Genomic DNA, 22,777 nt, shown 5'->3' with positions numbered 1-22,777 from the left:
ACTTGCAGCCCCCACTCTCAACCAAACAAGCTGAAAGAACCTCAAACCTGTTGAACATCTGCAGAGGCTCACACTCCTGCCCTCTGGGTCCCCTCACCTGCCTCAGCTGCAGTCACACCCTCCTGTCCCTGACAACCTTCCAAATCCAAAGACCCTAACCTAAGTGGTGTGACAGCCTTCTGATGCAAATCGTCCAGATAACTTTCCCCCGCCTTGATGTGTCGCAGTATATGCAGCTTGCCCTCCAGCTCAATGACTCTAATTGCATTTAAGGTTTGAGAGACCTGGTTCTGTCTGGAGTTCAGGCAATTGCAGATATCATAATAGTAATCTTACATTTCAATGTTGTACAAGAGCAACTAACTTCCATGCAGAGCAAGGATATACATCAAACAGGACAGATGGGCTTGTCACTTACCTACCCCAAAGAAACACATTATATATCTGTCCAAATAATGGAACAGTTAGACCAGGATTACATTTGGTAGCACAAGGTACAGGAAGATGAGCCACGGCAGCAACTTGTGTGAGAATCATTTGGCATAATTAAATTTGTGACCTGAAAGTTGACCAAACTCATCAATTACTTGGAAGATGACAGCTAATCAGGCAGTGGAATTGGACACATATAGTATTTTGTAAGGTTGCTTCTCACAAAGCACTGAGGCCTGATGGAGAACCCATTAAGTGCTACTAAGTTCTACTCTTGGAGCTATACCAATGTTGTTGAACCCATTCCATCACATACAAACCATAATGCCTTTCAGGTGTACTCAGGACAGCCATAAACAGACTGATACACAAAAAAGGCAAAGGGTGTATGTCATGTGCAGTCTACAGATCCAAGAGTTAGTCTGGCTCAGTGGTAACACTCCTCGCTCTGAGGCAGAAGGTTACGGGTTCAAGCCCCAGCAGAGGACATATGTCAATGAAGTTCTGAGAAAGTATATTGCCAAGTATACTTGAAATATAAAAGATGCCACAGCACTTCTTGCTATGAGCTGAAGCCTAATAAAATGGTACAGAAGTGATGGGTTCAGATGCAAGTTGTGAAAACGAATTCAACAAATCAGAAAACGATCATGAAAACTGTATTGTTCCAAGAATCCAATTGATTTACAAATGTCCCTAGGAAGGGAACCTGCCACTTTACCCAGTCTGTTGCTACATGTTGCTCCGGTCCCACACTAAGGGCGGAATATTGCACTCATTGGGGGGCCCGCGCCTGACCCAAACGAGTGTGCAATGACGTCGGGTGAACTTGTCCGCGGGTGCGTGCACTCATGCGATATTTCGCTCGGCGGGTGCGTGCAAAAGTTGGAAGCGCGCCCGCCAACAATTAAGAGGGCAATTAAGCCCATTAACGGCGCAATTGTCTCCGATTTTTCATGGCCCGTCCATCCTTACGGTTGGTGGACGGGCAAAATGGCCAGGCGGACTTTACATTTTTCATCAAACCTCATCCAAGGGTGGGATGAAATTTCTGTTATGAAATAAAATAAAAATAAATATCTGTGGACAGCATTTTTATCAGCTATATTTTCAGGTGCTTGATTGTGATGCATGTACTTTTTTTTTTAAGCTTTTTAAACCTTTATTTGATCATTTGCAGGTTTGCAGCTCCCTGAGGCAGCTGTCTGCCTTCAGGGAGCTTTCTCGCAACGCTCACCCACGCCCGCAGAAACCTCATCGCACGCCCTCTTCCCACCCCCACCCCAGCATAGCTGAGCTTTCCAGCATGCGCTTCATGCCAATCAATGGCCAGCCAGCGTGAAATCGCGGTCGAGGACCGATTGCGGTTGGGGGTCCATTTCATGACCGTTCCCGGGCCTGTAGATCTCGCTCGCCTGCCAAAGGTAAAATTCAGGCCAATGTTTTGTTGAGAATGTGGGAGTAATTTTCCAACCATTTGGGGTCAACCTGTGATTTCAATGGGCGAGTTCCTAATTATATGCCACTTTAATACCAATGCTTTGATTTGTAATATGTCTATATGTAGCAATGGTCCCTCTCATCGAGTAGCATTACACCCCCTCCTTGCCACCCCACTTCATGTACTGAGCAGCATTTTGCCCTTTCCACTGTAATACTTATGACATGAAACTCACTCCTCCCTCCCTTGATCAGTCTAATCCTTCCCACTGCCTCTCACTCATTGACAATGAGAAAGCAGCGGTTCAAGGCAGCAGCTCACCAGCACCTTCTCAAGGGCAATTAGGGATGGGCAATAAATGCTGGCCTAACCAGCAACACCGACATCCCATAAATGAATAAAAATAAATCCATCCCATCCCGTGAGCAGCATCTCCACCTTCCGTTTTGATTACCTCCTTACTTAGTAATATTTCAGCTATTGGCTCCGAGCCCCTTTACCCACTAAAGGATTTGCATTTGGACTACCCCATCACACTTAACGGCTTCCCCACCCCAATATGCAGGGGGATCAACCCTAATCCACAATAACTCCCTTCCCACTTTCTAAATATGGAAATCGCCCAGAACCTCTTTCTCCTAATGAATTGTCTCTGGTCTACCAGAGCCCTCTCCATAAAACATCAAAAGAAACTAAGGAACTGGTTCTCCCCACCAATAATCATTCAAAAATCCTTTGTCCTTCCTCTTCTGCCCATCACCTCCACATCCCTCCACCTCCTTCTCCCCTGCTCCTTTCATCTTCCCCACCACTTAGCACTTTGCCCCCATTCTCCCCCAAACTCCATCCTTCTTCCCTTCCTTATGCCCCTCCCCATTGCCCCTTGCCCCCACATATTCCCTCCTCCCTTGTTCCCTCTACGTTACCTCTATCCTCTGTTCTTTCTTCCTCCCTTATACCCTCCTGTCTCCCTGTCCACTTCTCTCATCCTTTTCATCTCCCTACTTTTCTCCCCTCGCTTTCCTGATGGGGTCCAAATACCTCCTCCCCCTGTCAGCCTGTATATTTCACCTGGGCTTGACTCTTTGTTTGCAAGAATATAGGAGACTAGCCAATGCTTCTTTTAAATAATTATTAGAAGAACTACGGGGTGTTTAGGTCAGATTGGCACTTACAGGTTCTCCACAGGATGAGATCCTAAACTGAGCCCAGGAGCTTCTTTAGAGGGAAGAAGAAAGAGAAGGGTTGGTCTCCCTGGAACATACTGAAGGCTACCCATCAGCTAGAAAACCAGCACTGAAGGAAGTCTGGATACAGAAGGTGACTCAGTAAAGGGAGTAAAATGCTGTCTTCTCACACGTTAGCAAAAAGGTTAGGCTGAGTATAACTTGACACTCCTCATTTTCCACACAAATCACATTTTCCAAGAATTGTGGCAAGAGCAGAAATTTCGCCACACTAACCATCCCCAACCAGTGCAAAAACAGGCAAATTACAAACAAGAATGCAGTTCGCAAATATTTAATTAACTTCCCATTTCTAGACATAACTAATTTCCAACTTCTTTCAAAATCGAGCCTTTGAATATAACATGGTTGGCCTTAAATGCACTTCCAGCTGCAATTTTATTCATTACGTGGGAGCAGTATGCAAAATGCTATCAATGGGTGGATTCATGTGACTTTTAAATGTCAACTGAGCTGAAAGCAGTGCAGAATTTCTTTACCCTAATCATATATAATTCTGTACATCATTCTGAAGGACTAAGTCAAAATGATGTTCACTTCCCAGATAATGTCATTCACCGTAAGCAATCAAGATTGAAATGCCTAAGTTAGAAAACACTTATGATGACAGGCCCACTATTTTGTTCTAATATTGTGATTCCAGATTATACCCAAAATGTATTCCTTACTCATGTAAGGATTGTGTTATGTGATGTCAGCCAATAGTTACAGCACTTTCATCTAGTGCCAATATATTTTTTAAAAGATTAAAACATATTGGTAAGTGCACTTTAAAACATATTGTTCAGAAATCTCAATCCATGTATCTAAAGATGATTAAGTAACGAGTCACCAGTCTGTTGTTTTGCTCTGCGCTTATCAATATGTATAGGGTGGTTTATAGAGTAAAGCAGTTTGCATCAAATATTCTTCCCTAAGCCGCTTATGGTAATCTAATTATTCTAAGTTGAGAGGATGTTCACAAAGTAATCACTTGGTTCACCTTTTGCTATTTATAAATTGGACTTGAAATCAAAAATTCTGCATATCCATTTTCCTCAGGTCCGATCTCATTGTAGCTTTGATCTAAACATGGGCACAAGGCCCGAATCACTACAAGTGATTTCACTCCATATCAAGGCAACATTCCACTGTGTGTGTCACCAAGGAGCCCTAGTATAATTAAAGTCAATGAGAATTGGGGGAAATGTGGCTGGAGTCAGACCTGAAATAAAGGAAGATGGCTGTGGATGTTGGAGGCTAAACTAGGTGGTGGAAGTCATGTGTTTTGGATGTGCTGCCGAAGAAGCGATTTGCTGCCATGCAACTTGTGCATGGTACACATTACAGCCACAGTACATAAGAACATAGGACATAGGAGCAGGAGTAGGCCATTCGGCCCTTCTAGCCTGCTCCACCATGGCTGATCTGATTGTGGTCTCAACTCCATTTTCCTATTTGCCCCCCCGCTACCCTTGACTCCCTAGTTTATCAAAAATCCATCTATCTCAGCCTTGAATAAATTCAAGGACCCAGCCTCCTCTGCTTTCTGGGGAAGAGAATTCCACATACTAATGACCCTGTAAGGGAAAAAAAATTCTCCTTATCTTGATCTTAAAAGGGAGACCTCTTATTCTCAAACTGTGTCCCCTAGTTCTAGTCTCCCGCACAATAGGAAACAAACTTCTGGTATCCATCTAATCAAATCCCCTCAGAATCTTACATATTTCAATCAGATCATCTCTCATTCTTCTAAACTTCAACGTGTCTAAGCGCAACCTGTTCAACCTTTCTTCATAAGATAAAATCTTCATCCCAGGATTGAGTCGAATGAACTCTGAACTGTTTCTAATGTAATTATATATTTTTTTCAAATACGGAGATCAAAACTGTACAAAGTACTCCAGGTCTGGTTTCACCAAGGCCTTGTATAGCTGCAATAAAACTTCCCTACTTTCATATTCTATTCCCCTTGCAATAAGAGGAATGGATGGACATTTAGGCTACTGGTTGGGTTGCCAATCAAAGAGACTGTTCAGTCCCAAAAATCTACAATTGTTTCATCAATGACCTTGATTAGTATTCCCTGATGATTGCAAGATGTTCAGCTCCACTTACAATTCCTCAATAATGAAGCAGTCCATGCTTGCATACAGGAAGTCTCCCTGGGGGTCACCATTGACCAGAAATTCAGCTGGACCAGCCACAACAGAGCAGTGCCTATCAGAGCAGGTCAGAGGCTGAGCATTCTACGTCATATAGCTCACCTCCTGACTTCTCAAAGCCACTCCACCACCTATTAATCACATCAGGAGTGTGAGGGAATAACCTTCACTTGACTGGAAGGGTGCAGCTGCAACAACACCCAAGAAGCTCAATACCAACCAGGACAAATAGTCTGCTTGACTGGCAACTCAGTCACCAGTTTAAATATCTACTCCCTCTACACCAAGTATATCATAGCTGCAATATAAACAGGAAACATTCAACAGGCCGGGCAGCATCCGTACAGAGAGAAATAGATTTAACATTTTTGAAATGTTAACTCCGTCACTTTCTCTCTCCTCAGATGCTGCCTGGATTGCTGAGTATTTCCTACATTTTCTGTTTATATTTCAAATTTCCAACATCTCACTCGTGCTTTTTGAGCAGAACCTGCAAAACCCATAACCTTAACCAAGAGGACCAAGGGCAACAGATAATTGTGAATAAGATCACTCCAAATTACACACCATCCTGACTTGGGCATTTTTTCTTAATTACAGAAAAAATTGTGAATCAACCAATGCAGAACTGGGAACGGATAAAGTAATCTGAAAGGTGAGGTGGTCAGAAGCAGATACCAGCTTGAATTAAAGGTGGAGGAGTGCCAACAGGAACTGAGGGGGATGGGGGAAGGAGAATAAGGGTGCCAATGTAAACTAAATGGAAGGTGAAGCATTAACTGAGGGGAAGAAGAGGGGCAGCATGATCTTAAAAAGAAAAGCAGGTGCTGACATGAACAATAAGGCAAGTCGGAGAAGAGTTCCAGCATGAACTGGGGATGAAGATGATGAGCAGTACTTCTGTGTGGGAGATGGGGAGAAGAGTTCCTCCATGTTGTCAATGTATAAATAATCACATCGCATGGCAATCACTTTGTTAAAGACAATTGCTAGTTAAACAGGTGATGAGCATTGATTATTCCATCTAAATAGAATAAAAAGATACAGCTGGAACAGCTTGAAAGTCAGTAGCATTGAGGAGCTGTCTTGAAAATGAACCAGCTTGAACTAAAAGACCAGTCTAGATTAATTCTTTCACCACAACCTCTTATTGTGAGTAACACATGTTACAATGACACAGTATTATAAACAACTTAAATCCAAGGAACTAAAGAGGAATTATACATGTATTTAATTGTTCATTCATCTTCCTCACCTCAGAGCACTTTGGTACTTTTCTCTAACCTCTCCCAGTTCTAAACTGGTTAGCATGTTTTAAAATGTAATTTTTATTCATATTTAGGATGTGCATATTATTAGCAAAGCCAGTCTTTATAGCCCATAATTTGTCTGCAACAAATGTGGGTATATTACCACAAATTTTAGTATAATCTTCCTTGAAGGAATGTTGGGTATACCCAGAGCTGATGTTGTGACAAGTCTATGCCACAATAAACTTTCATAGAATTATATTGAGCACTGTTTTTAATTTATGTTGTTTTCTGAAGCTCGGTCAAATATTTTGAAGCTGTTAACCAGCTTTTACTAGTTTTCAGGTTGGCATGCACACAAATCACTGCCCTGGTCAAAAATGACAATGGTAAACTGTTGCTGAAACACATAAACAAAGGAATTATTCTTACATAATAGAAGATTAGTTGATTAGTAAACCCAATCTAAGGACTGGAGGTGCAACAAAAGTACCACTCCTTACTAGCTATCAGTGTGAACTGGAGACACTTTCATTTGACTTGGTTAAAGAACCTCACAACAGTTCAGTCATATAACAGTTTCAGTAATCCAATCGTCCAAAGGCAATCATTCCTCAAACATTGAGAGAAGGAGATGGTTCAAGCAAGGTATTCATAAGATATAACTTAGCCAGAGCTTGCAAATCATTTAACTATTAACATTTTAAGATTCTACATATTTAGTTTTGAATACTGCAGTATACCAGTTTTAGAGTGGTGATGCAGTATGTTTGATATGGGAGCTACACAGATTGTGGTGATATATGAAAACTTTAGCCCTGCCTTTTGCCTTTTTGGACAGTCATTAATGATATAGTCAGATCTTGGTCTAAGTAACTTATTTATCATATATCAAGAAGTCGTGGTATTTTATTACTGGAGAGAATGGCTGATATGGTTGAGTCTGAGAATTGAACACACGGAAGCTCATGAATGATATTTGAGGTTTACATTAGGTTTATGCAGTGTTTAAAAATCAACTAGTCCTCTAATTATTAAAGAACAGTTCCTTCATTAACATTAAATTTCCCCCACGACCAATACTTTTCAATCTATATGCACACTTCTGCACAATCCATTCATCCAAAGTGTATTATACAATTAGGTTGTTGGTTAATTAGGTAATACCAAATAAAGAGTGAATTTGAATGTGATGGCGTAGTGGTATTGTTGCTGGACTAGTAAGCCAGAGACCCAGGGTAATGCTCTGGGGACCTGGCTTCAAATCCTGCCACAGCAGATGGTTGAATTTGAATTCAATAAAAATCTGAAGTTAAAAGTCTAACGATGACCATGAAACCATTGTCGACTGTCATAAAGACCCATCTGGTTCACTAATGTCCTTTATGGAAGCAAATCTGCCATCCTTACCTGGTCTGGCCTACATGTGACACCAGATCCGCAGCAATGTGGTTGACCCTCTGAAATGGCCTAGCAAGCCACTCCGTTGCATCAAACTGCTGCAAAGTCTCAAAGGAATGAAACTGGACAGAACACCTGGCATCGACGTAGGCACTGGAAACGACAACAGCAATCGCAGCCCTGTCAACCCTGCAAAACTGTCCTTACTAACATCTTAGGGCTAGTGCCAAAATTGGGAGAACTGTCTCAGACTAGTCAAACAACCACCTGGCATAGTCATCCTCATGGAATCATATCAGATAATGTCCCAGACACCACCATCACCATCCTTGGGTATGTCCTCTCCCACTGGCAGAACAGACCCAGCACAGGTGGCGGCACAGTGATATACAGTTGGGAGGGAGCTGCCCTGGGAGTCTTCAACATTCACTCTGGATCCCATGAAGTTTCATGGCATCAGGTCAAACATGGGCAAGGAAATCTTCTGTTGATTACCACGTACTGCCCCCTCTCAGCTGTTGAATCAGTGCTCCTCTGTCGAACATCACCTGGACCAAGCACAAGAGGGTGGCGAGGGCAAAATGTACTCTGGGTGGGGGACTTCAATGTCCATTGCCAAGAGTGGCTCGGTAGCACCACTACTGACCAAGTTGACCAAGTCCTAAAGGACATACCTGCTACACTTGGGTCTGCAGCAGGTAGTGAGGGAACCAACAAGAGGGAAAAACATACTTGACCTCATCCTCTCCAACCTGCCTGCCAGAGATGCATCTGTCCATGACTGTATCTGTAGGAGTGACGACCGCACAGTTGTTGTGGAGACGAAGTCCCACCTTCACATTGAGAATACTCCATCGTGTTGTGTGGCACTACCACTGTGCTAAATGAAACAGATTTTGAACAGATCTAGCAACTCAAGACTGGGCATCCATGAGCTGCTGTGGACCATCAGCAGCAGCAGAACTGTACTGGAACACAATCTGCAACCTCAAGGACTGGCATATCCCACACTCCTCCATTACTATCAAACCAGGGGATCAACCCTGGTTCAATGAAGAGTGCAGGAAGGCATACCTAAAAATGAGGTGTCAACCTGTTGAAGCTATAACACAGGACTACTTTCGTTCCAAACAGCAAGTGATAGACAGAGCTAAGCAATCCCATACCCAACGGATCAGATCTAAGCTCTGTAGTCGCCACATTCAGTCGTAAATGATGGTGGATGATTAAACAACTCACTGGAGGAGGAGGCTCCATAAGTATCCCCATCCTCAATGATGGGGGAGCCCAGTACATCAGTGCAAAAGGTAAGGCTGAAGCATTGCTACAATCTTCAGCCAGAAGTGCTGAGTGAATGATTCATCTCAGCCTCCTCCAGAGGTCCCCAGCATCACAGTTGCCAGTCTCTAGCCAATTCAATTCACTCCATGATATCAAGAAACAGCTGAACGCACTGGATACTGCAAAGGCTATGGGCCCTGACAACATTCTGGCAATAGCACTGAAGACTTGTGCTCTAGAACTTGCCACACCCCGAGCCAAGCTGTTCCAGTACAGCTACAACTCTAGCATCTACCCAGCTATTTGGAAAAGTGCATAGGTATGTCCTGTGCAAAAAAGACAGGACAAATCCAATCTGGCCAATTACTGCCCCATCAGTCTACACTCTATTGTCAGTAAAGTAATGGAAGATGTCATCAACAATGCTATCAAGCAACCATTTGCTTAGCAATAACCTGCTCACTGACTCCGAGTTTGGGTTCCGCCAGGGTCACTCTGCTCCTGATCTCATTACAGTCTTGGTTTAAACATGGACAAAAGAGCTGAACTCATGAGGTGAGGGTGGCTGCCCTTGACATCAAGGCAGCATTTGACAGAGTGTGGCATCAAGGACTCCCAGCAAAACTGGAGTCAATGGGAATCTGGGGGAAAACTCTCCACTGTTGTAGTCATACCTACTACAAAGGAAGACAGTTGTGGTTGTTGGAGGTTAGTCATCTCAGCTCCAGGACTTCACTGCAGAAGAACTCCTGCAGTAATGTCCTTAGCCCAACCATCTTCATCTGCTTCATCAATGACTTTCCTTCCATCATAAGGTGAGAAGTGGGAATGTTTGCTGATGACACAATATTCAGCACTATTTGCGACGACTGAGATACAGAAGCAGTCCATGTCCAAATGTAGCAAGACCTGGATGATATCCAGGCTTGGGCTGACAATTGGCAAGTAACATTCATGCCACACAAGTGCCAGGCAATGACCATCTCCAACAAGAGATAATCTAACCATCGTTCCTTGATGTTCAATGGCATTACCATCCCTGAATCCCCCACTTTATCAACATCCTGTGGGTTCCCATAGAGCAGAAACTGAACTGAACTAGCCATATAAATACTGTGGCTACAAGAGTGGGTCAGAGGCTAGGAATTCTACGACGAGTAACTCACCACCTCCCCACACCCAAAGCTTGTACACCAACTACAAGGCACAAGTCAGGATTGTGATGGAATACTCTCCATTTGCCTGGATGAATGCAGCTCCAACAACACTCAAGAAGCTTGACACCGTCCAGGACAAAGCTTGATTGGCATCACATTCACCCCACCACCCAACGCACAGCAGCAGCAGTGTGAACCATATACAAGATGCACTGCAGGAATTCACCAAGGATCCTTAGACAGCACCTTTCAAACCCACAACCACTACCATTTTAGAAGGACAAGGGCAGCAGATACACGGAACATCACCACCTGGAAGTTCCCCTCCCAGGTAACACACTATCCTGACTTGGAAATATATCGCCGTTCCTTCACTGCTGGGTCAAAATCCTGGAACTTGCTTCCTAACAGCACTGTGGGTGTACCTACACCACATGGACTGCAGCAATTCAAAAAGGCAGCTCACCACCACCTACTCGAGGGCAACTAGGGAATAAATGCTGGCCCAGCCAGCAAAGCCCACATCCTGTGAATGAATTTAAAAAGAAAACAAAAATAAATTCCAGCCTAGACCCATTTCAACCACCTTGTAACTGAATGAACGTAACAACATTCCTGATCTCATGAAACTAGAGAAAATCTAAGTGTTCATCTTTTGGCTGCTTGGTCCTCATAATAAAATGAAATTTGCTTCAAAGGCTAATGGTAGGAAACAAGTGAATCTTGATCTACATCTACTAAATCTTTTAACACATTTTTTGAAATGAACAATATTTCAGTTTTTCCTTTAGTCTAGTGCACTGGATAAGATCCAAACAAGTGATTTTTGCTTTGTAAAGTGATTGTATCTCTCTATCCCTCTAATTTAATGCATAACCTTTTGTTCCCATAGAGCCCAAAAAAAATTATTTCACGGAAATTGAAGAGGTAGAAAAATATCAAGATTCAAGGAAGATGGTTTAGGGGGCAGTTAGAGCCAAGTTTGGGTAAATGCAATTGATTTTAGGTGTGCATCAAGATGATGAGCGGCAGCATAATGACAATCTGACTCCCTAGCCCACTGAAGCCAGGTGTGACATCCTCTCCAAGAAGTTATCTCATATTGGAGTTAATTCACTCCAGCTGCAGAACAAGCTGCAACACAACACCTGCCCCCCCTAGGTTCTGGTGGGAACTTCTAAAACTTCTTACTGAGTTATTTTAATTGTAGACCTTGTTCTACTACCATTTAATTGTTAAAAGTTAAAGATAGAAAAATACAGTGTGTAACTAAGCACATATTGCCAAAGCTCAGATTGTTACAGCTTAGCGCAGTTAAACTGAGTTCAATCTGCAACATGACAAAGCACTGACAAAGTACTGAAACCAGCAGAACGGCAACACTTTTGCATTCATGTAATGTCTATAACGTTGTTAAAAAGATCCAAAAGCACTGCAAAGAAACATATATCAAATAAAATCTAACACTGAAACATATAAGGAGGTATTGGGGCAGACTTGGTCAAAGAGGTAGGTTTTAAGGAGCATCTTAAAGGAGGAAAGAGAGGTAAAGAGGCGAGGGCAAAAGGGAGGGATTTCCAGGGAGGGCCTCAACAGCTAATGGCATGTCTGCCAATAGTGGAGTAATTAAACTTGGAGATAGGCAAGAGGACAGAATTGGAGGAGCACAGATACTTTGCAGTGTTGTAAGGACGGAGGAAATTATAGAAATGGGCAGGGGCTTGGTCATGGAGGGATCCGAAAACAAGAATGAGAATTTTAAAATTGAGGTGTTGATCAACCAGCAGACAATATAGGTCAGCGAGCAGAGGTGAACGAGACTTGATGCAAGTTAGGGTGCAGGCAGTGGAGTTTTGGATGAGCTCAGGATGGAAGATGGGAGTCCAGCCAAGAGTGGATTGCACTGGTCACATCTAGAGGTAACAAAGGAATGGATGAGTGTTTCAGCAGTAGATGAACTGAGGTAGGGATGGAGTGGGATAATGTAATGGAAGTGGAAGTCGGCAGTTTTGATATGTTTTTGAAGCTCAAATCCGGGTCAACTATGACACTAGGTTGCAAACAATCCGGTTTAGCCTCAGACAGTTGCCATAGAGATGGATAGAGTCAGTAGCTTGGGAAAGGGGCTTGTGGTGAGGAGTGAAGACAATGGCTTTGGCTTTCCCAATATTTAGTTGGAACAAATTTCTGCTCAGCCCTTACTGGATGTTGGACAAACAGTTTGACAATCTAGAGACAGTGGAGGGATTGAGAGAGGCAGCAATGAAATTGAGCTGGGTGTTATCAGTGTACATTGTGGAACCTGATGTGTTTTTGAATGATATTGCAGAGGGTCAGCATGTAGATGAGAAACATCCCAGCCTTGAATACAACGATGGGGCATCCACAACACACACAGCTTTGTACTTTTGATTAGTTTGCTGTTGGCCACACTCGACTTCTCAACTTTGACATGGCAGCTGCGGCCATGGCAATCCTGGCGCTGATTTCAGCATCAAGGGACAGGTTGCTGGTAATTGTTGATTCAAGGTATGTGATGCTGTCAATGAAGATGGAAGGTGGAGTCTCTACGTCCTGGCCCATAACTTTGGTTTTCCAGACGCTGATGTCCAAACTCCTCCCAGGCCCGGGGGAACCAATCTACAAGCTATTGCAAATGAACTCCAGTATGGGATAGGACATTACACACTTCAGTCTTGGCGTGCAATCTTACCAAGTTGAACAGCTTCCAATCGGCTCTGGCCTGAGGGTTTTTCTTTTCAGTGGAGGTTTTTTATTAACAAGTCGTGGTTTTGTATGTTGTGCGGTGTCGTTATGCTAGTTTAGAGCTCTTGTATTAGGACCTTGGGGGTGGTTTGTTAATAAACAAGTTTTATGACTGAGTCTAAAACCCTGTGTCTATGTAAGTTTGTCCTTTATAAATTCCTGAAGTCAAGAACTAACAGTAAGGGTGAACCGGCTCACTAAGAACTCCTTACAGCCTCCACCTCCACGGTGGACACCCAGGGAGCACCAAGATGTAGTGGCAGGGTTAGGAAAGTTAAGCAGATGTAACTCTTTTGAGTCAACCAATTAAACTAAATCAACAAAATAAGGGATAAAGCAAGCACAGCCCCTAAGTCAGGTCAGCTGTAAAACCAAGGGCAAAGTTTAAAGGAAACTTACAAACATTAAACCAAAATGTGGTTAAAGGGGTCGATAAAACACCCCATTAAGCAGATGTAACTCTTGTACAGTCAAAACAATAAACTAAATTAACAAAAAACAAGGGAGAAATCAAGCACAGCCCCTAAGTCAGGTCAGCTGTAAAATCAAGGAAAAACTTTAAAGGAAACTTACAAACATTAAACCAAAATGTGGTTAAAGGGGTCGATAAAACACCCCGTTAAGCAGGTGTAACTCTTTTGAGTCAAAACAATAAACTAAATTAACAAAAAACAAGGGAGAAATCAAGCACAGCCCCTAAGTCAGGTCAGCTGTAAAATCAAGGAAAAACTTTAAAGGAAACTTACAAACATTAAACCAAAATGTGGTTAAAGGGGTCAATAAAACACCCCGTTAAGCAGATGTAGTTGCACCGCCTGGGCATGAGTGTTAATCACCTACATAATGTTCACTATTACAAATAAACTCCCAAGAGTGTCTCCCTGCCTATGGCTCCTTGTTCTGATGAGCAGTGTTTGTGTCACTCAGATATGAAACCTTTCTGTACAAGATAAAGGCATATGTCTCAGTCCAGGGCCTCTTCCCTGTGCTTTGTGCAGCCTTCAGACCAAAAAGTGATGGTCCAGCCTCACACTCCCTGGACACATCACTGATGTCTGCACCTCAATGGTGCTTGTCATTGCTGCCAGAATGTTATGGGCAGGCATCAGAGTTCCATCAATCTCTGTGTGCTCTCAGCACCTTTAAGTTGGGGCTGGCCCCCATTACACTAGCATATGTGACCAGTGACACTGTGCTCCTGAAGTGGTGAGGTGCTGAAGGTGAACAAAGGATCAGGTGCTTTTAAAGTTTCATGGCTGCGTCTCTATGATCACAGAGCGCAAACGAGCTGCCCTTGGCCGGATAGAAGTCAGACATTCTCAGAGGCTGTGTGAAGATCTGTGGAGCGTCCTCACTGCATGTCATCATCATCATCCACCTGCTGTGCACTGGGGAGGCAGTGGCGTAGTGGTATTGTCACTGGACTTGTATTCCAGAGACCCAGGGTAATGCTCTGGGGATCCGGGTTTGAATTGGCAGACGGTGAAATTTGAATCCAATAAAAATCTGGAATTAAAAGTCTGATGATGACCATGAAACCATTTGCCGATTGTTGTTTTAAAAACCAATCTGGTTCACTAATATCCTTTAAGGAAGGAAATCTGCTGTGTTTACCTGGTCTGATTCCAGATGCAAAGCAATGTGGTTGACTCTTAAATGCCCTCTGAACAAGGGCAATTAGGGATGGGCAATAAATGCTGGCCTAACCAGCGACGCCCACATCCCATGAACAAATACATTTTTTTTATCAAGCGACTATTAGCGCCTCCACTGTGCCTTAATGACAGGGTTATCACAGAGGGTTATCAGAGGGTTTGTGTGCTGCCATAAGCCAGACTGGAGTCAAACATTCATGGATACAATGTGAGGATCCATGGTGTCTCCTCACTGCATGTTGTCATCATCCTCCACAAACCTGGCAGCCATGCGGGCCTCCCGAGTGCACCTGCCTCATCTGGCCAGTGCGAGGGTCTCATCACCGTCATCGTCGCCTTCGAGGTCCTCCTCACCCTCATCACTGTCAACATCCTCCTCATCAGAGGAGACATCAGCTCCTGCATCTCCTCCTCAGCCAGGTCCTCTCCCTGTTGTAGTGCCAGGTTGTGAAGCGTGCAGCAGGTGACAACGATTCGTGACACCCTCTGTGGATTATATTGCAGGGCTCCACCAGACCAGACCAGAACCTCATTTGCAGCATCCCAATGGTTTGCTCCATCAAGTTGCAAGTTACAGCATGAGTTTCATTATATCTTTGCTCTGCTGCAGTCTGAGGCCACTGCACAGGTGTCATCTGCTGGTAGCCCTTGTACCCTAGGAGCCATCCCTGCAGCCTCTGTGGACCCTGGAAGAGGTCAGGGACCTGTGACTGACTGAGAATGTAGGAGTCGTGGACGCTCTCTGGAAACCGTGCGCAGACCTGCAGGATGTATTTGTGTGGTTGCATATGAGCTGCACATTCAGCAAATGGAATCCCTTGCGGTTGACATAGTTGACCTCCACCACAACAAGGAATCTGAGTACCATAAGTGCAATCAATTGCACCCTACATCTAATGGGAAACCCGAGATCTGGGCAAATCCAATTACTCTTGCATCCTGGCTGTCCTGGTCCCGAGCAAAATGCACAGATGTGTGCCCTCGCAAAGATGGCATCCGTGACCTCATGGGTGCATTTGTGGATGGAGGCTTGTGATATTCAACAGAGGTCACCTGTGGAGCCCTGAAAAGAGCCACTGGCATAAAGATTGAGCACCACGGTCACTTTCACAGCCACTGGCAGTGGGTGTCCTCCATCTACCCGTGGTGCCAATTCTGCAGATGTGACCAACCAGTTCCCTAGACATGCGCAGTCTTCGTCGAAACCGGTGGTTGGTCATCTGCAGGAATGAAAGGCAGCTTCTCTAGACTCTGTTTGGTGCCCAGCTAGACCCAGTGATGGCTCACTGTGGCTCTTCAGTGGGTGCGGGAGCCCCAGCCGCCCCTTCTTCCTGAGGATGCTGCTCCTCCCTCTGTGCTGCCAGCCGCCTCTGTCGCTCTCTTCTCCGTCTCCTCTCTCTATAAACCCTGAGGCATGCAGCTAGGTCACCAGGCTCCATGCTCCTGATGTATTCCTCCTGCAGGATGAAAGAGAGATGTATGGGTTAGCTTGGGTGTACCAAGAACATCTCTTGGTTATGTCTGAAGGCCCTTTAATGCATCCCAGCTTGGATGGCCAGAGTTAAGTGTGTTGCATGGCTGTCCGAAACCCCACCCACCTCCGCCCCACTCCGCCTGACCGATTGGAGGCAGCCTTGCCCATTGCACTGCATGCTGTGCTCTCAGCTCAGGCACAGGCATTCTCCTAACCCACAATGCAAGGCTGCACTGTTAGCCTGAGTCATGGGGACTGGTCCAAACCGAGATGTTGATATTGCAAGGGGCCGTGAACACCTCCACCAGTGACTGCTCCACAGCCAGCTTCAGCAAGGAGATTGTACAACATGACCAGTTGTCCAACTGTTATGCAGTCCACTAAAATGCTCATTACTTTGCAGTCTGTGCCCGAGGGTGAAAAGCTCTGGAGCACTTGGCACTTTCACGCCTCTGTGTTGCTTGAGTGGGTAGATAAGCTAGAGGCCCGACTCACACATGTCAATGTGGCTGTTTCTGAACTGTCTCAGCTGCAGAGGAATGGTCACTTTTTATACAAGGTGTCCTTAATGCATGGCCGCTTCCCTACCTCCCACTCCACACGTGCTTATGCACTACCTTCAACCTCCCCCTCCCCAACGCACCTCAACTTTGAAGTCCAACAGGCGCCCCATGCGGGCGCTGCACATGTCACTGTGCACTCACCTCCAAGTTCCTCTCGAAGTGCAGCCCGGCAACTGCACGCCTTACATATGCTGTTGTGAAACACGGCTTGCCCGTGGGCAGAAGATCCAGCGTGGGGCGGGGGGGGATGATTCTGGCGGGCTGGTCTTATTTTGATGTGCTGACGTATTATAATGAGGCTCCCGACGCTCAATGGCAGGGAACGCAGCCCCCCATCAACGGGCCTAGCAGACGATTGCAAACTGGTTTCACAACACCCTGAAACTGATTTTTGGCCGCCTTGCCACATTGTCCGCTCACACCACTGGGCATGTCCGCTCACACCACTGGGCATGCCCAACACCAGTAGGCATGGAAATTTCCATCCAGAACTCCAAGTTAACTCAGCTTCTCTCTCCACAGATGCTGCTAGACCTACTGAGTTTTTCCAGCACTTTCTGTTTTTATTTCAGCATCCACAGTGTTTTGCTTTTATTTCACCATTTCCCAGATGCAGTGAGGGCAGAGTTATAGATGGTGTTATGCAGATGATCCCACTTTGACACCGCACTCTGGCTTTGGATGTTGTTGTCAAAAGGAGCCTGATCGAGGATGTTGAGGAACTCCAGGGTCCTTTCTGGGTCAGTGGTATGGCAAGTGCTGGTCATAGGATGACGTTTCTTCTTTGAGTGTTATAGTTTCCTTGGCTGAAGCTTGACTTTGCTACATACCAGGGAGTGATCAGTGTCACAGTCAGCACTGTGATGGCTACAGGTGATGAGGACACTGAGGGTGTTACGTCTGGTGATGAGATCTAGCTATGCCAGTGGTGCAATCTCAGATATTTTCAGGACACCTTGTGACATAGCTTGGTTTGGGAGTAGCTGTTTGCCACAGAGTCCATGGTAACATCATAGCTCCAGCAACCTTTTTTGTTCATCTTACTGATTCCCTAGTGCCCTATGTTGGCCAAGCTGTGTAGTCAGTACCCACTGTAGGAATTGTAGTTTAAGGAATGTAGTGACTGTAACTTTAAGACTTATTGTGTTGTATGGTATCACATGGCTGTGTGAACAAATCAGCTGTTAAGTGCTGGGAACCTTAGAGTGGAAGTCCTTTTTCTAGTCGTGGAGCTTGATGGAAGCATGTAACTGCTGCTGCAGCCTGTAAATAAAGTTTGATGTTTCTAATGAGAAACCTGACTGGAAAATCAAATCCATAACACCTGCCCTTGTGTTGAAGTACCTAGAAGGTATAACCCCTCGGTGCATGAAATTCTACTGATGGCATTGTCAAGTGTCTCATAGAATTGATTCTTGACATATGGAGTGGAGGTGAGTGTCAAGGCATAGATACACTTGAGTAGTGCTTGTTGACAAGTGAAGAGCAAGAAATCTCTCTGAGCCTTCTGCGGGGTGGCTCAATCATCACGAATTGAATTTTATTTTACTGCAAAACACATTCCATGCTCACATGTTGCCTCTTGAGTTTTCCCCAAGAGAATGTGTAATGTTTCTCTTTAAGGGATCCATTTTAAGTAATCCTAGCTTTTTTGCAGTGCAGCAATGTCCATATTGAGTTCTTTGATCACAGCTATCTCACATGTGTCATCAAGCTACAGGAGGTCACCAGTGAGGCCTGGTCTCATGGTCCTTACGTTCCAGCTTGTGATGTGAAAGACTGTTGTCCTCTTAGTTGTTTTGGTCTTGGCTGGTGCTTAGATTAGCAACGCACCTGTCAAGAGATACTCTCTAAGCTCCAAGCACCCATTGAAACAAGAGGCCGTGGCAGGACAGCACCTAGCTGACTAGGGCTGCTCAGATTGAGACAGGCGGTAGCCATCCAATGACACGCGATGATCTCGCCTACCATCATAAGTAACTCCGGCACTCGTGCTTGACACCAATCGAGTGAGAGTTTATAACCACTAACTGTTTCTTCCCATGTTGTGCCAATGTAAACAACGAAACTGGAGTACCCTCTCCAGGGCACAGGCCTGGGCAAATAGTATGGAGACCCTGAGCTAACCAAGAATCAGGGCCTCCCTCTTGGCATTGCTAGTATTGTCCAAAGGAATTGTCCTCCATCCATACACTAATAGATTACCCTCCAACTCCATGAGCACTTATCATGCATATTAACCTTTTAGTGTCACAACTAATCGGTTGTCTTAAGGAAGCCCAAGTACAGTTCAGCCAATGGCTCCCCTTTATCTACCCTAGTAATTACGTCACCAAAAAGGCGACAGGAGAGATAAGTCTAGAGGAGTAAAGAAAAACAAAAGTAAAACAAAAGTTAAAAAGCGGAAAGTGGGAGCTGCAGCCATAGCCAAACTGGACACAGGAAAAACTCCAAGTCTGACACCCGGAGCTGCAGCATGACTGCAGACTTTCCTTACAAATTCCTATAAAGCCCAACATTCTCAATTGCTCGGATACGATGCCGACCAATGTTACTAACGTTGCAGACATTCATCCAACAGACATGACCCGCAACCTCACTGATACAATCAGCAGGAACAGGGATGGGACTTGCACAATGTGAACTTCGACACAAACAATATTTCTAGATCGGGTCGGAACTGTGCAAACTCCTTTATCCATTTGGCACTCTGTTGCATTCTATTGGCAACCTTGTCCCTCTGAAATAATTCGACAACCCTGCACAAATGATAAGCCCCATGGACCGGGAACAGGTGCTGCTAGCCGGCAGATCAAACGGCAGTACACAACCCCCAGCAACAAGGAGCGGTGATCCGGAGCCTGACACAATCATGTCAACACACGGAAATATAAGCACGTTTGCAGCAGACCAACAGGAATCCTCATGGTTACACAACTCCTGAAACCAGGGCGCACAAAGCCGCCTTGGCGCACCCACACCTTGCAGACTCCAATCTATTTGCCCGTGGATGCAATTCACCCCCGTGTTAAAATTGTGCGGTGGAGCAAAACACGCAAAAGGCACTGATCATTGTGCTGTGCAGTCAGTGATGCGAAGGCAGCTAATAACTACTGTGCTTTGTAACCAGTTATGTAACCATTGTGTGGTGTAGTCAGGAATGTAAAAGGCACTAACCGCTCTCTGTCAGATCACTGCAGCGAAACCGGCTCCAGAGTCCTGAATCTCGTTTAAAATGCTTCTGATGATCATATATTGCAACAATTTCAAAACACTTCCGGGGCAGAACTAATGTTGCCGATGGATCGAATGCTGCATCACGGGCAGTTTTCATTTGACAGCACTGGCCGCCTGCACCGTGCTCCAGCCGAGGACACACAAGGAGCCGCGCCCGCTCCTGGCCACACGGCTCTGCCCAATGTTTGTTCCAATAAAGCCTGGTTTCCCTTTTAATCATTTTTTTTCCCAGTAGCGATTCAATTGTCAGAGCCGTCAATCAACCTAGGTTTAGGGGTGACATTATCGTCGCTTGGAGTGACACACATAGCAAACCCCTTGAAACTATCTTTATTTTTTAATTTGATACATCCTTATACTGACATCTTTAACCAGAGTGAGCGGCTTATTCTTAATAGGTGGTATTTTTCAGTTCCGGAAAGTATTTTTTCCTTCGTGTAATCCTTATTTTGAAAACTATCATTAATGTGCCCAGCAGCTTCCTCGCTTTCACTGCATCCACCTGGTTGCTGCTGGGGGCCAGGCAGCAGTAAACTAGCCCACAAAGTCCCCGTGGAGTGCCCACTGCTTTCAGAGGTGGTTTCTGAAAGACCAATGGCTTGGATGCTGTGGCCAGCAACGAAGGCACAATGGTCACCATTCAAAGAAAGTTGGCACAAAGAATTAGGGGGCTATGGAGAATTTGTGACTTCCAGCAATAGTGATGTCATCAATCAGTCTAATCAGCCAATCAGATTGAAGAATTCTCACAGACAGCAAATCAGAAAGTTAAAAAGCATGGATTATAATTCATTTTTTAATCATTTTACAGAGGCTGAAATAAATTGGTCATACACATGGTATTAAGTTAGAAGCTGAAATATCATGAACAAACCTTAAAATAAGTTTCACTATTTTAAAAATTATGGAATTGAGGGAATGACATTCCACACTTATAAAAAGTACATTTACAGGGCCAGAAAAGTTGTTCATCAGTAATTATTAGCATGCCATTAAAAAACTCAGTTACACCTCATTGAACAAGGCTTAACATTTTCAATCATTTTACAGTGAGCATAAGCTATAAAAATTTGAAGTTCATGTCAAATATTTGATTCTGTGCTGGTTACATCGACAAAGACTACAACAGTGCACCCTGTGGAGCATCCTATCGTATTGCTGACAGCAACTTCCAGAGTTTTACATTTAACTACACGAGTGCTGGAAATGCTGTCAGTTTTATACAGTTATGATGATGAATGCTGATGATTTTGCCATCATTCGGGGCCATTGGATTTGGGATGGCAAGTCCTTGTTTAGGGAAATAGCATCTTGGGCAGGATTTTCCCCTCAGACATTGGGCAGACTTGGCGGGCGGGCCTGGGAACGGCCGCAAGACTGACTGCAATCGGGCTCCAACCACGATTTCACGCTGGCTGTCCAATTAATGGAAAGCCAGCATGAAAAGTGCACTAAGAGCCTCAGCACTGCCAGGGGTGGGGGCAGGAGGAGAGTGAGCACTGAAGTGTGCACATGCTCAGGGCAGCATGCACTGAAAGCTTCCTGAAGGCACAGAGCTGCCTCAGCAAACTGAAGAATTTTAAATACAAAAATAAACTTTTTACAAATGATATAAACATGTCCCCACATGTGGATCAATCACATGAAGAGGGACATGTGAAAAAGCATGTTAATTTTTTATGTTTTTAGTGACCGTTGAAACCTCATCCATGGGCTGAATGAGGTTTCCGTGAAAAATGCAAAGGCCACCTGGCCTATTCTCCCACCCGCCAACCGAGCAGTTGAGTGAGCAGCGAAAAATGCAACTTAATTAATTGCTTCAAGGCCTTAATAGACCTCTTAATTGTCGGCGGGCACTCTGCCGCCTCTCGCGCGCCCTCCAACTGAAAGATCGAGAGTGCGCAACGACGTCGGGACGCTCGGCCGACATCATCATGCACTATTTCACTCCCGTTCAGATCGGGCGCGTGCCCAACTCTCGGGATGAAAAATTCTGCCCCTTATGTTGCATAGACACAAGAGTAGGCCATTCAACTCCTCAAGCCTGTTTGGTCATTTAATCAGATTGTGGTTCATGTTGAAAGCCTAGCACTAACTAATTCATAGTAGCTTCACAAATCCATTAAAGGCACTTTCTGACAATATATGTGGATAAGTGATTTGTGTTCTCTTGGATATGGGGAGATAGGACTCACCTATAACATTCTGAGGTATAGGGGATGGAATGCAACTTTGCTTGGGACACAAAACAAGCAGTAGTAAATGGGCTGCCTATATAACCGTGCCCACCCATCAGATTTCTTTTTCATTGCAAGCCGATGGAAATGCAGATGTGATGTACAGCTGGTAGCTGATCTGCTGCCATCTGTCCTGTGCCTCTGTCAAAATTGAATTTTACCCCAGTCAGTCCAAAAATGGAATCCAGGTTAAAAAAAATGAAAGAAACCCCCAAAATTACCAATTGTAATAATATTGAAAAGAAAGACTTGCTGTCAAGGCTTTTCATTTTGGACTCATCAGAACAGATGGAAGATTACCAATTTCCAAGGAAGCAACAAGTTATACTACATGAGGAAAGGTGCTGATTGGTTGGCTAGTCAGTTCTGACTAGTTGAGGTGTTGCCATGGAAACTGAGTGCAAGCTGAAAAGCTTCAATATATGTCCCTCTTTTCAGCATTGCATAAGTTCCATATTACCAAGCAACTAATCGTCATAATATTACATTTCC

General features: G+C 44.6%; 1 protein-coding gene across 2 annotated transcripts in view; it reads right to left on the bottom strand.

Annotated features, from left to right (window-relative positions):
• The window catches only part of abhd6a (abhydrolase domain containing 6, acylglycerol lipase a), a 100,671-nt gene extending 80,457 nt beyond the window's left edge, over window positions 1-20,214 (bottom strand). The window contains exon 1 of one of the 2 annotated variants that reach the window (XM_078543600.1): window positions 19,989-20,214. The gene's annotated coding sequence lies outside the window, so the exon portion shown is untranslated. Of the gene's footprint in view, window positions 1-19,792; window positions 19,927-19,988 lie in introns of those variants that run through there. The other variant, XM_078543601.1, reaches the window with a different exon arrangement.
• Window positions 20,215-22,777: the final 2,563 nt, after the last annotated feature.

Source organism: Cetorhinus maximus, chromosome 6, assembly GCF_964194155.1.
Source record: "Cetorhinus maximus chromosome 6, sCetMax3.hap1.1, whole genome shotgun sequence".
NCBI lineage: Eukaryota > Metazoa > Chordata > Chondrichthyes > Lamniformes > Cetorhinidae > Cetorhinus > Cetorhinus maximus.
This window is presented reverse-complemented; position numbering and strand designations above follow the sequence as displayed.